Below are 11,114 nucleotides of genomic sequence, written 5' to 3'. Positions count from 1 at the left end.
ATAGACGCTCGTATAGTTAGATTATGCGTCTAGATTGATTAAACTGGGCGAGTCTACTTACTTATTACTTGAGGATGAAAAAAACGTGTTTTTTAAATGTTGCTCTTAAACAAGGGTGGCGGTTGAACTACTAAAAGTACAACAACAGTTAATTCACAACAAATCGTACGGTATGTTTTTATAATCAGTAGAAGCTAGTCGTATTTACGCTTATGAGACCTGTTTCACCCATAAGTAAAGAATTGACAGGTCCATCATGAAATATTTTCCCCAGCGTGCAAATACTTGTCCTATTCAATATGATCGCGGCCTCATCGGCCGCGATCAATGAAACCAGATATTTGTTAGAGCAAGTACTCGTTGTAAAATATTATGTATAAATTTGGACCAATCAGAAACAAGTTCTATAAATAGCACGCCTGCTTAGGTATAAATAGGTAGATGGCTTACAGAGAGAGCATTCTGTATCCAGCGATCGAAGAAGACACATTGAGGATTCAACTAATAATTTATCCCAGTACCTTGATAAGGAAGTTATTGCAACTACCTTGTCAGGGCGGAAAAATTATTTTAAAAAAAAGACGTTTGAAGTTCATAGACTAAAGAAGAGTTGCAGAATTTCAACAAGGTTTCGAGCTGTAGGGTCAACGCATAGGAGTTTTACCTTATATCGTCTGTCAGCTAGTCTAAGACATAGCCACCTTAGCGATTGGACCCATTTCATTGATCCAGATACTAAAGGCGCGTAGGCACTTCCCTGGGTCATATAAATCGTATCCTGACAGGTATAACAATTTCACATAAATATTCACCTGATTTAAGAAAATGTAGCTTGTAAAAAAGAGGCATGTATAATGTTTTAGAAAATGCGGCATAGGAAAAAAATCAAGAAGGCCATGACGGCCCTGTATCGCTCACCTGACCTAGGAATCATCAAGATTAACATTCTGACCAAGTTTCAGTAAGATATGGTAATAAGTGTGGCCTCTAAAGTCTTAACTAGCTTTTCCTTTGATTTGACCTGGTGACCTAATTTTTGACCCCGGATTCGAACTTGACCTAAAGATCATCAAGGTTAACATTCTGACTAAGTTTCATGAAGATACAGTCATAAATGTGGCCTCTAGAGTGTTAACAAACTTTTCCTATGATTTGACCTAGTGACCTATTTTTTGAACCCACCTGACCCAGATTTTGACTTGACCTATAGCTCATCAAGATTAACATTCTGGCCAAGTTTCATTAAGATATGGTCATAAATGTGGCCTCTAAAGTGTTAACTAGCTTATCCTTTGATTTGACCCGGTGACCTAATTTTTGACTAATTTTTATGGTAATAAGTGTGGCCTCTAAAGTCTTAACTAGCTTTTCCTTTGATTTGACCTGGTGACCTAATTTTTGACCCCAGATTCGAACTTGACCTAAAGATCATCAAGGTTAACATTCTGACTAAGTTTCATGAAGATACAGTCGTAAATATGGGATAGCCCTTATTGCAAACCACAAGCGCCATCTGTGTATAGTTCAAACTACAACCTTGACCCGGTGTAACAGATGGACAATTCCCCCTTCCTTTGAGCGGGAACGGACAACAACAAGTGAACAAGAAAGCTGTTTCCAACTGCATTTTGAGTGTGTACGTATATTATTTGGCCAGTATGGTTTGAACTTATTGGAGGAAAGCTCCGATCTTATAAGTTGTTTTGATTTAATGCAATAAGATATGTAAGAAATTTATTTATGAATGAAAACGGAAATGTACCAATATCCGGACATATAATGTCAACTATTTGGCGCCAACTATTCCTTATAAAGACTGGAGTGGTGGAACCTAAGCTGTTCATTGATGTAGTGCAAAATTTTGACTTTTTTATGCCCCCACCACTTTGGAGGGGGGGCATATAGATTTGCTCTTGTCCGTCTGTCCGTCCTTCCGAAAATGTTGTGTCGCGCGTAGCTCTGAAAGTATTTGATGTAGAGTCACAAAACTTTACAGGGATGTTGGTCAGCATGTGTAGTTGTGCACCTGGGGTTTCGCATCCGGATTCATTCAGTCATGTAGAAGTTATGGCCCCTGACTTCGTAAAGATTGGTCATTTTAATGTTGTGTCGCGCCTAGCTCCAAAAGTATATATGACCTAGAGTCACAAAACTTTACAGGCATGTTGGTCAGCATGTGTAGTTGTGCACCTGGGGTTTCGCGTCCGGATTCATCCAGTCATGTAGGAGTTATGGCCCCTGACTTAGTAAAAAAATGGTCATTTTAATGTTGTGTCGCGCATAGCTCCAAAAGTATTTGACCTACAGTCACCAGAGTTTACAGGAATGTTGGTCAGCATGTGCAGTTGTGCACCTGGGGTTTTGCGTCCGGATTCATCCAGTCATGTAGGAGTTATGGCCCCTGACTTAGTAAAAAATTGGTCATTTTAATGTTGTGTCGTGCGTAGCTCCAAAAGTATTTGACCTAGAGTCACCAAAGTTTACAGGAATGTTGGTCAGCATGTGTAGTTGTGCACCTGGGGTTTAGAATCCGGATTCATTAAGTATTGTAGGAGTTCTGGCCCCTGACCTGGGAAAAATTGTCATTTTTGGCCCCTGACCTGGGAAAAAATTGTCATTTTAATGTCATGTAGTGGGAGCATCTGTGTCCCATGGACACATTTCTAGTTTAAATAGAAATCTAGAATTTTAGAATCTGGAGTTTATGTATTTCTTCATATTTCATTTTGACATAATATAAGGAAATAAAATATAAAAAATGTTATAAGTTTGTTTTTTTGTAAATGAAATGTAGACGAATAAGGTGTTGTGAAAGGGAGTCAGTGGCGCAGTGGTTTTAAGGGGTGTAACGATAGCGTTGATATAATACATATCACGATACAGATGCAGTGATACATAATACGTTTCACAGTACACATTGAGCATTTATGTGACCATAAAGAAGAGAAACAAAGTTCCTACACTTCTAAAGTACTTGAAATTTTGTATTAAAGTTAAAGAAACTGTTATAAATGATACTTTTGTTTAGTAACTGTCTTTAACACTGACTTAATGAAAGATTTCGTTCAATATTTTTACCTTCACTGTATCATTCCTGTATCGTTAAAGAGGTCTATGATACTGTACGCGTATCGCCCGACAAAATGATCGCGATATAGTGAATTGCAATATACCAATCGTTACACCCTTAGTGGTTAGCAGGTTGGAATACAATGCCAGCGGTCCGGCTTTGATTCCCGGTTGCGGTTCATATCCCAACTAGTGTTCAGTGCTGGGTGATATGCTTAAATTGGTACTGTTTCCAGCAGTATCTACCTAGACTGAATGTTTGGAAGGTAAATGGGACACCTGCCGTGTTCTCAGCTGGAAATATTAGTTGTTCCATTCATTACAGGTGGGGACTTCTGTCCCCTACCCACATTAAAACAAAAAACTTCATCCTTACCTCTGGACATAAACTGCACTGATCGGAAAGGGCCTGTCACATGTTTATTATTGGAAATTATTTAATTATTACTTCATATTTCATATAACCAGTGAAAAAGAAAATAATTTAAATTCTAACACGACCAGCGAATAACCTAGAAACATGTAGAGCATAATCTATCTTGGATTATTCTACAATAAACCACTCGCGTGCAATGACATCATCTGAGCCAGGCGCGTAGCACAGTCGGAAAAAGTAGTTACCATTTTTTCGAACACTGTTGATACTAGTATGTCGTGTTAGAATCTAAATAAGTCCCCAATTGTGATTTATCTTAGAATAACCCGAGTTTTTTGTTCTTATGTGAAAAAATATATCACTCAGACATATGGCCTTCGCGATACATTCTTACGCGTATGAGCTCAAAACTCTGGTTAGTCTACGATAAACCATGTTTGGGAACTTATTATTTCTTAAATAAAAAAAAAAGTTGTCAATACTTGAATTTTAACTGAATTGTAGACAAAATACATCCGGGTCATGAAATAAACTGCACTGATCGGAAAGGGCCTTAACATGATCGGAAAGATGATCGGAAAGGGCCTTAACATGATCGGAAAGGGCCAGCTATATGTTTATTATTGGAACTTATTTATTTATGTCTTCATGTTTGATTTAACAAACCAAAAAGAAAATAAATTATGAATTAGCTATTTACTATTTTTGATGATTTACGATTTTCATGATGTCACACATGCTGACCTGTAAACTTGTTGTCAGTATGATAAGTAATGTTACATTTGGATTTTTCAGATAGACTGATCGAGACCCAAGAATGACAGCTATAGAAAAGGAGGTTCTATTCTTTTGTTGAATTTCAGTAGATTTATATTTAATCCATGTTGTACAAATAAATTTATTCTCAACTTCAAGATAGTTCTTTGATTTCTTTACTGCAGAGAGTAGAGATTACTCCAAATGATAAGACTTGAAAATGTTGTCATTTTACTTTCATCATTTTATTCTTCTAACATTTTAAATTTTTATTGCCAAGCGTTTTTCGACATCATATGTAAAATGAAACATGTAAATTATCAATTTAAATGAACTTATAAAGTGATACGAGTTATGTCAGGTCTTATATTTAGGACTAAGAAGTGATCAGAGATATTAAAAAAAATAACATGGGATCAACCGTGAAGACATCAGGTATACGTTAAAAGACACGTTTACCACTGCGACATGGCACCAATGTTAACTGAATATAATGTTAATTTTATTACCCCCAGGTGTTAAATAAATATGAAAATTGCGGGGCCTCCGTGGCCGAGTGGTTAAGGTGACTTCAAATCACTTGCCCCTCATCGATGTGGGTTCAAGACTCACTCGGGGCGTTGAATTCTTCATGTGAGGAAGCCATCCAGCTGGCTTACGGAAGGTTGGTGGTTCTACCCAGGTGTCCGCTCGTGATGAAATATTGCATGGAGGGGCATCTGGGGTCTTCCTCCACGACTAAAGCTGGAAAGTCGCCATATGACCTATCATGTGTCGGTGCGACGTTAAATCCAACAAAAAAAAATTGCAGTTAATGTTTCAAAATGTCCGTAGTAGCATGAAAGCGCATTGATAACCATATAAGGTTGGTTAGACTCCATACTCGGAGGTCGAGGGTTCGAATCCCTGTAGTCTAATGTGGTATTTAACAATCCCTTCCTTCCACGCGAGTACTGGTCAGAAATCCAGGTAGCAGTCATTTAAGGTAGAATATGCATGCAACTGAATATAACAAAATGTCAATTTATCTACACATGTAAGACATAATTTATGAAAGTTTACCAGACGGGCATCAAATTATCAGCATCCACCGGTGACATTAACTGCAACTATTATAACAGTTTTTTTCACGTGTAATTATGGCTTTGAAAGGTATTTAAGGGAACCTGTTTTCAAAATCTATTTCATTTATGTATGCCTGGGTCTGTGGTGTAGAATATAGGGATTAAATATATAGAAAAGTTTTTATTCTCTGAAACCTCTCACTGATGGAGGGTCGTTGGTTCCAGTCCAGCTACTGGCCACAATTATTTATGCAAGAAAGTAGGCAGTTGCTTACGGACTTTTGGCTCTACTACTGGTCCTTCCCAGGAACTAAAGTTAAGTCAACTACCTGCCCTATATCATAACAGAAACAATGTTGAATATGGGCGTACAACCAAACAATCAAACATCAGAAAAAATGTACATGTACACGGTACCTTTGTTCAGACAAATAATAAACACCACTATTAATACCTCTGGAACGTAGGTTTCGTTATAAATGATAAGAACCACGTGCATTAACCCTTAATTACCATTCTATGGGGGCCTGCGTGACCGGAATGGTCCGGATGGTTAAGGCGGACGACTTCAAATCACTTGCCCTTCATGGATGTGGGTTCGAGCCTCACTCCTGGCCTTGAATTCTTCATGCGAAGAAGCTATCTAGTTGGCTTATGGAAGATTAGTGGTTCTACCATGGTGCCAGCATGTGAAGAAATAATGCACAGAGATACACCAGTATCAAGCTAGGAAGTCGTCATATGACCAAAAATTGTGACCAAACCAAAAAAGTTACCATGCTATGAAAATTGTCGTCTGCTAAAATTGTCCTTTGGTCTGTTTTAAACTTCGTCAAATTTAATTAAATTGACAGAAGTATTGACAGAGTGGCAAACATCTTAGATCCAGATCAGATACCTAGGTACTCGTCATCTGATCTTGATCCATTCAAAGGTTTGGATCAGCGTGATAAGGATTAACTTACCAACCAATCTTTATCTTTATATGCGAAACCAATTTGTTACTAAGAATAGGAATCTAATCTAACTCCCTAACACTGTGCTCAAACAAAAGTCTCGTGTATATACTCTTGTTATGTTTTTTTTGTCGAAAGCGACTATTAAAGCAACAATTAAAAATCAGGACTTAACCATTAAGAAGATGACCATAACATTTTCATTGTATTTCTTGTTACAGATAGCAGTATCGATGCTTCCAAGTCTATGTATAGAATGGTTTGGGGATGAAGATGAAAGTGACCCGAGGTAGCCTGTTGAGCTGAACGATAAAACATCTGCTCAAATGGAAAACTTTAGCATAGACACTGTGGTAGGTGATGAAGTCAGTGTTAAATCATCTACCCCAACAAACATTAAAAGTGGGGAACTTTAACAGGATCCGGTTAGTGCTGATTCCTCTGCACCATCAGACGACAAATGTACTTCAGTGGTGGATACTGTCAGTGTGGACTCGTCTGCAATTTTGGATGACAACCGTGCTGAGTCCCCTCAGTTGTTTAATCAGATGCAGTTGATGCACCTTCGGGCGACTTTCTTGGTATTCAGGTAGAGCACGGAGTCAACATAGAACCATTTGCTCCTTTAGAATACAGCGGCAGTGACATTTTATTAAATAATCAGAAAATGTGATACAAATGGAAAACATTTATGGTGTAATAGCTGAAGTAAAGTAATTTCTTTTAATACCTGAGTTGAAAGAACATGAAAATCTAACGCACAGAAAGCAGGTTCTTACATGTGATCATTGTGAAAAGACATACCGCTCACGACACTGGCTAATGGTTCACAAACCACACAGCAGCCATTTACGATTCACGTCCCCTCACTGAGGAAAAGTGAAAATCAGGACAAAAAAGCTTTTCGAAGGACACATGTCCAAACACACTCTGGAAATGAACCAAGAACCAAGAACACTTACAATGTTTGTTCTTTTTAAAATGTTTCGGATAAAAAGGTTCATTGTACAAGCATAAAAAAGAAAATTTGCAAGAACTAAGTTAGCAGTATGTTATGGAAGCCATTGAGAAAACATTTATTTGTCCCCTACTGGTTGTAAACCTGTTTCAGAGACTGTAGGAATGAGCTTTTCCTTCATTCTGTCATTACATCATTCCGTCCGCCCACAATTTCATGTCTGGTCCATAACTCTTTCATCCATGAAATTGAAGGGATTTTAATATAACTTGGCACATATGTTCTCCATGATGAGACCATATGTCATGTACAAAAACCAGACCCCTGCCTTAAATGTCGAGGTCACAATTGAGGTCAACAGGGCTTTTTTCCTGTCAGGTCCATGACTCTCCCATCCATGAAGGGACTTTAATATCACTTGGCACAATGTGTCATGCATAATATTCAACCCCTCCCCCACCCCCAGCTCAAAGGTCAAGGTCACACTTGGCATTAAAATGTTAACATGGCATGAGCCGGGTCTATTTTGTTTCTGGTCCATAATTCTGTCATTCATTAAGGGATTTCAATATCACTTCGCACAGATGTTCCCCATGATGAAACGACGTGTCATGAGCAAATCCCGGACCCTTTGCTCAAAGGTCCATGTTACAATTTAGGGTTAAAGATCGGTAGGACTTTTTTCTATCCAGTCCATAACTCTGCAATCCATAAGGGATTTCGATATAACTTGGTCCAAATGTTCCCCATGATAACAAAATATGTCCTGTGTAAAAACCGGACCCCTAGCTCAAAGGTCAAGGTCAAGGTCAATTGGAGGCCAAAGGTAAATAGGTGTTTTTCCTATCCGGTCCAGAACTCTGTCATCCATCAAGGGATTACAATGTTACTTAGCATAAATGTTCCCCGTGATGAGACGACATGTCATGTTCAGCACTCCCTAACTTAAAGGTAAAGGTCACACTTTGATATCAAATGTCGATTTCTTCTTTATGCATGGTTATTTTTATGTAACTTCGCACAAATTATGGCTCCTTATTTTGTTTGCTTACAATATTTTTTTTAATTACTTCCCTTTTATGTTACTATTAATAGCTTATTTAATAACTTTTTTATTATTGGCCGTAGGGAAAAACCGAGACTACTTTTCTGTGGTACAACATGGATGGTACACAAAATATTTAGGTGTATTTTGATACCTGTACCTTGTAGGACTTTTTCTTTTTGTTTTTGGTTAAAGCAATGGTACTCGTGAGCAATTAGAATTATGTCCCTTTGTTGTTACTGTAAATAAATAACATAGCAAATTTTTAATACTGGCTGTAGGAAAAAATTGAGACCACTTTTCTGTGATACAACATTCATGTTACATCAAATTTTTAGGTGTATTCTGATCTATATCTACCTGGTAAAATAGTTTCTTGTGGACTTATATAGAATTTTTATGCCCAGCATGTACTGATGCGGGAGGCATATAGTGATTGTCCTGTCCGTTCGTTCATCCGTAAAGGTCAAATATGGCTATAATTGACTTTGTCCGGACCATAAGTTTGGCATTGATTCTGAGATTTTAAAATAACTTGGCAGCCTTGTTCACCACCATGAGACAGCATGTCACGCGCAACATCAATGTCAGTATCTTAAAGGTCAAGGTCACACTTGGAGTGTAAAGGTCTACTATGGCTATAATTGAGCTTGTCCAGACCATAAGTTTGTCATTGTGGGATTTTAAAATAACTTGGCACAATTGTTCACCACAAGACGGCTTGTCGTTCGCAACACCCGTGTCAATATCTGAAATGTCAAGGTCAAACTTGGAGTTGAAATGTCAAATATGGCTATAACTTACATTGTCCAGACAATTGAAAGTGGTGTTATAAAATAACCTGTCACAGTCGTTTACCACCATCCACTTGAAAGAATTTTAATAATAGTATCATAACTGTCAGTCATTTTGACAGCTCAACATGTTGACAGTGGGCATGTAGTAATTCCGTTTCAGTTGTGACATCAATATTACATAGACACTTTTATGACAGGGTTAATTTGTTACTGATACGGAATTCCATTATGACGTGTTTGGTATTAACATAACCTGGTTCTCTTTGCCATAAGATGTAAATAACATGTTTACCATGTTACAAATGTTCTCAGGTCTTCAGTCGTAGAAAAACAATTATTTATAGAATGTATCTTAAAATATAGCGCAAAATGATTTCCTTGTTGAGTTTCATTGGCGGCCAGAATTCTTAGATGATCACACTTTGTGTGATAATTTTTAGCTTATTGAGCTATTGTGATCGCTCATCGTCCGGCGTCCGTCAACACTTTCCTTTAAACAATATCTCTTCCTAAACCTCAAGGCCAGTTTTGATTAAACTTCACGGGAATGTTCCTTGGATGGTCATGAAAAATTGTTCAAAAACTGAATTCCATATAGAACTCTGGTTGTCATAAAGGAAAAACTTTAAAAATCTTCTTGTCCAAAACCAAAGGTCATAGGGCTTTGATATTTGGTATGTAGCATCATTTTGTGGTACTTTACCAAGAATGGTCAAGTTATCCCCTTAGGGTCAAATATTTCCCTGTCCTGGGGGTCACATGGTTTACATAGACTTATATAGGGAAAATTTTGAAAGTCTTATTGTCCAAAACCACAAGGCGTAGAGCCTTGATATTTGGCATGTGACATCATCTAATGGTCCTCCATATAGATTGTACAAATTATACCCCTAGGGTGAAAAGAGGCCCAGCCCTGGGGGTCCCAAGTTTTACATAGACATATACGAAAATGTTTTAAAAACCTTCTTGTCTGAAACCACAAGACCTAGGCCTTTGATATTTGGTATATAGCATTGCCTTGTGGTCCTCTACCATAATTGTTCAAATTATGCCCCTGTGGAGAAAAGAGGCCCTGCCCCGGGGGTCCCAAATTTTACATAGACTTATAGAGGAAAAAAACTTTTAAAATCTTCTTGTCTGAAAGTTCAAGGCCTATGCCTTTGATATTAGGTATGTATCATTGCCTAATGGCCCTCTTCCAAGTTGTTCAAATTATGTCCCTGGGGGAAAAGAGGCCCTAAGCGGGATCACTTGTTATATGAGTTTTTAGCTCGACTTTTCAAAGAAAAAGTAGAGCTATTGCACTCGCCCCGGCATCGCCGTTGGTTACAGTGTTTGATAAAGTAAAATATCTCTGTTACTATCAAAGCTATTGACTTAAAACTTAAATAGTTATTTACTATCAAAGTCTACACCAGGAAAAACAATACCCATAACTCTGATTTTAGTTTTTGACAGAATTGTGCCCCTTGTTAACTTAGAATTTTTGGTTAAAGTTTTTGATAAAGTCAAATATCTCTGTTACTATCAAAGTCTACACCAGGAGAAACAACCCCACAACTCTGATTTGAATTTTGACAGAATTGGATCTTAGATCTTTTTAAACAATTTTTTGATAAAGTCAAATATCTCTGTTACTATTAAAGCTTTTGACTTGAAACTTAAAATACTTATTACAATCAAAGTCTGCACCAAGACACACAATTCCCATAACTCTGAATTTTGACAGAATTATGCCCCTTGTTAACTTAGAATTTTTGGTTAAAGTTTTTGATAAAGTGAAATATCTCTGTTAATATCAAACCTATTGACTTGAAACTTAAAATACTTATTTACCATCAAAGTCTACACTAGAAGAAACAACCCCACAACTCTGATTTGAATTTTGAAAAAATTATGCCCCTTAGATCTTTTTAAAATATTTTTTGATAAAGTCAAATATCTCTGTTACTATTAAAGCTTTGACTTGAAACTTAAAAAACTTATTACAATCATAGTCTGCACCAAGACACACAATTCCTATAACTCTGGTTTGATTTTTGACAGAGTTATGCCCCATTTTTAACTTAGAATTGTCGGTTAAAATTTTTCAT

At 37.3% G+C, this 11,114-nt stretch overlaps 1 long non-coding RNA gene across 1 annotated transcript; it reads left to right on the top strand.

The window, feature by feature from the left end:
- Positions 1 to 1,529: 1,529 nt before the first annotated feature.
- Positions 1,530 to 9,394, top strand: LOC128555222 (uncharacterized). Its single transcript, XR_008369887.1, has 2 exons — positions 1,530 to 1,636; positions 6,443 to 9,394. It is a non-coding gene; the product is annotated as an uncharacterized LOC128555222 (long non-coding RNA).
- The last annotated feature ends 1,720 nt before the right edge of the window (positions 9,395 to 11,114 follow it).

Source organism: Mercenaria mercenaria, chromosome 2 (assembly GCF_021730395.1).
Source record: "Mercenaria mercenaria strain notata chromosome 2, MADL_Memer_1, whole genome shotgun sequence".
NCBI lineage: Eukaryota > Metazoa > Mollusca > Bivalvia > Venerida > Veneridae > Mercenaria > Mercenaria mercenaria.
This window is presented reverse-complemented; position numbering and strand designations above follow the sequence as displayed.